Source organism: Procambarus clarkii, chromosome 17 (assembly GCF_040958095.1).
Source record: "Procambarus clarkii isolate CNS0578487 chromosome 17, FALCON_Pclarkii_2.0, whole genome shotgun sequence".
NCBI lineage: Eukaryota > Metazoa > Arthropoda > Malacostraca > Decapoda > Cambaridae > Procambarus > Procambarus clarkii.
In genome coordinates, this window is record NC_091166.1 from 25373776 (window position 1) to 25377732 (window position 3957).

The following is a 3957-nucleotide window of genomic DNA, read 5'->3' on the forward strand; positions in this document are numbered from 1 at the left end:
TGGGGGAGAGTGGGGGGCTTAGGGGGGAGGGGGGGAAGGGAGGGCATGGGGGTGGGAGAGACGGGAAGGCATGTGGGAGAAGGGAGGGCATGGGGGATGGGGGAGAAGGGAGGTCCTGGGGAGAGGGGTGAGGGGGAGAAGGGGGGAGGGGGGTGGGTGGGGGGAGGGGTGCCCTAGGTGGGTACTTAGTGGGGGGCTGACAGGGGATGGGGCAGGTTGGGTGTCTGTTGGGTAGAATGTGGGGGTGGTGCCCCAATCCCTGTAGCTGTTGCACTGTTTGAGGAGGGTTCTCCACTTCCCTCTGGGATTGTAGGGTTCTGGGTTGTGGTACTCTGATTTCCTTCTCTCTCCCTGCGCTCCTTCCTCGCGTCTGCTGTCCGTATTCTCTCTTCCCTTGTCATATCCCTCTGCAGGAATATTTTCTTGAACTTCTCTACACCTTTTAGACAACACTTCCTTGCTAGCAGTTCCTCTTTCGCGATTTCGCTCATGAAAACCACCTTTATCATTCGGTCTCTGTCCTTGTTGTACTTTCCAAGCCTGAAAACCTTTTCAACATTTCGCTCAGCTCCCTCCATCCTTACCTCTTTAAGGATCTCTTTAATCATGTTTTTGTCCTTGTCTCTCCGCTCCTTTGGTCTGGTCCCTGTTTGTTCTTTAATGCCTGCTACTACTACTGCTCTATTTCTCTCTATCAGCCGGCTAGTACATCTAGCTGCTTCCTGAGAGGAAGCCACTTCCATGGCAACTTCCTTGACCGCAGACCTAGCTTCAGGGCTCTTTTTAAGCATTTCAGCAAATGAGATCTGGGTTGTGGTAGTCCCCTCCACAGTAGCATTCCCATCTCCCTGGGGTACGGTTTGTGCCTGGTATTGTGGAAGAGTCTCCTTTAGGTATCTTATCTCCTCCTTTGCTGCCCTTAAATCATCTTGCAGGTTGGCTACTGTCTCCCTCATTACCCTCAGTCCTTCACTGAATTCATTCTGCATTTGCTGGAGTACTTCCTTCATCCAGGCTTCCTGTTCCATCCCATCCTCTGTGTTTGTTCCAGTTGTGAATGTCCTGCGTTTGGCAGTCAGAGTTCGTCTCCCTTCCATGATTTCCCTATGAGTGTGTGTGTGTGAGAGAGAGAGAGAGAGAGAGAGAGAGAGAGAGAGAGAGAGAGAGAGGAGAGAGAGAGAGGAGAGAGAGAGAGAGAGAGAGAGAGAGAGAGAGAGAGAGAGAGAGAGAGAGAGAGAGAGAGAGAGAGAGAGAGAGAGAGAGAGAGAGAGAGAGAGAGAGAGAGAGAGAGAGAGAGAGAGAGAGAGAGAGAGAGAGAGAGAGAGAGGAGAGAGAGAGAGAGAGAGAGAGACAGACAGAGACAGACAGAGAGAGAGAGGGGGGAGGGAGAGAGAGGGGGGGAGGAAGAGAGAGAGGGGTGGGAGCGAGAGAGGGGAGGGAGAGAGAGAGGGGAGGGAGAGAGAGAGGGGGAGGGAGAGAGAGAGGGGAGGGAGAGAGGGGAGGGAGAGAGAGAGGGGAGGGAGAGAGAGAGGGGAGGGAGAGAGAGAGGGGAGGGAGAGAGGGGGTGAGGGAGAGAGAGGGGGAGGGGGAGGGAGAGAGGAGGGGGAGAGAGAGAGGGGGAGGGGGAGAGAGAGAGGGGTAGGGGGAGAGAGAGAGGGGGAGGGGGAGAGAGAGGGGGGAGGGGGAGAGAGAGGGGGGAGGGGAAGAGAGAGGGGGGAGGAAGAGAGTGGGGGGGAGAGAGAGGGGGAGAGGGAGAGAAAGGGGGAGGGGGAGAGAGAGGGGGGAGGGAGAGAGAGGGGGGAGAGAGAGTGGGAGAGGGAGAGAGAGGGAGAGAGAGTGGGAGAGGGAGTATATGTATATATGTGAGTATATGGGGAGAGGTGGAAGGTGGAAGTGAGGGAGGGGGATGGAGAGGGTGTGTGGGGGTGGGTTAGTGCGGGAGGGTACAGAGAGAGGTTGTGTACTCACCTAATTGTGCTTGCGGGGGTTGAGCTCTGGCTCTTTGGTCCCGAGAGAGAGAGAGAGGTCTCTCTCCCCCTGTGTGTGTGTGCGTGTGTGCGTGTGCGTGTGTGCGTGTGTATGTGTGTGCGCGCGCGCGTGCGTGTGTGTGTGTGTGTGTGTGTGTGTGTGTGTGTGTGTGTGTGTGTGTGTGTGTGTGTGTGTGTGTGTGTGTGTGTGTGTGTGTGTGTGTGTGTGTGTGTGTGTGTGTGTGTGTGTGTGTGCGTGTGTGTGTGTGTGTGTGTGTGTGTGTGTGTGTGTGTGTGTGTGTGTGTGTGTGTGTGTGTGCGTGTGTGTGTGTGTGTGTGTGTGTGTTGAGTGCGGGGGTGTTTGTACTCACCTAGTTGTGTTAGCGGGGGTTGAGCTCTGGCTCTTTGGTCCCGCCTCTCAACCGTCAATCAACAGGTGTACAGATTCCTGAGCCTATCGGGCTCTGTCATATCTACATTTGAAACTGTGTATGGAGTCAGCCTCCACCACATCACCCCCTAATGCATTCCATTTGTCAACCACTCTGACACTAAAAAAGTTCTTTCTAATATCTCTGTGGCTCATTTGGGCACTCAGTTTCCACCTGTGTCCCCTTGTGCGTGTTCCCCTTGTGTTAAATAGACTGTCTTTATCTACCCTATCAATCCCCTTCAGAATCTTGAATGTGGTGATCATGTCCCCCCTAACTCTTCTGTCTTCCAGCGAAGTGAGGTTTAATTCCCGTAGTCTCTCCTCGTAGCTCATACCTCTCAGCTCGGGTACTAGTCTGGTGGCAAACCTTTGAACCTTTTCCAGTTTAGTCTTATCCTTGACTAGATATGGACTCCATGCTGGGGCTGCATACTCCAGGATTGGCCTGACATATGTGGTATACAAAGTTCTGAATGATTCTTTACACAAGTTTCTGAATGCCGTTCGTATGTTGGCCAGCCTGGCATATGCCGCTGATGTTATCCGCTTGATATGTGCTACAGGAGACAGGTCTGGCATGATATCAACCCCCAAGTCTTTTTCCATCTCTGACTCCTGAAGAATTTCCTCTCCCAGATGATACCTTGTATCTGGCCTCCTGCTCCCTACACCTATCTTCATTACATTACATTTGGTTGGGTTAAACTCTAACAACCATTTGTTCGACCATTCCTTCAGCTTGTCTAGGTCTTCTTGAAGCCTCAAACAGTCCTCTTCTGTTTTAATCCTTCTCATAATTTTAGCATCGTCCGCAAACATTGAGAGAAATGAATCGATACCCTCCGGGAGATCATTTACATATATCAGAAACAAGATAGGACCGAGTACAGAGCCCTGTGGGACTCCACTGGTGACTTCACGCCAATCGGAGGTCTCACCCCTCACCGTAACTCTCTGCTTCCTATTGCTTAGATACTCCCTTATCCACTGGAGCACCTTACCAGCTACACCTGCCTGTCTCTCCAGCTTATGTACCAGCCTCTTATGCGGTACTGTGTCAAAGGCTTTCCGACAATCCAAGAAAATGCAGTCCGCCCAGCCCTCTCTTTCTTGCTTAATCTGTGTCACCTGATCGTAGAATTCTATCGAGCCTGTAAGGCAAGATTTACCCTCCCTGAATCCATGTTGGCGATTTGTCACGAAGTCCCTTCTCTCCAGATGTGTTACCAGGTTTATTCTCACGATCTTCTCCATCACCTTGCATGGTATACAAGTCAAGGACACTGGCCTGTAGTTCAGTGCCTCTTGTCTGTCGCCCTTTTTGTATATTGGGACCACATTCGCCGTCTTCCATATTTCTGGTAGGTCTCCCATCTCTAGTGACTTACTATACACTATGGAGAGTGGCAAGCAAAGTGCCTCTGCACACTCTTTCAGTACCCATGGTGAGATCCCATCTGGACCAACAGCCTTTCTAACATCCAGATCCAGCAGGTGTCTCTTGACCTCCTTTCTCGTAATTTCGAACTCCTCCAAGGCCACCTGGTTTACCTCCCT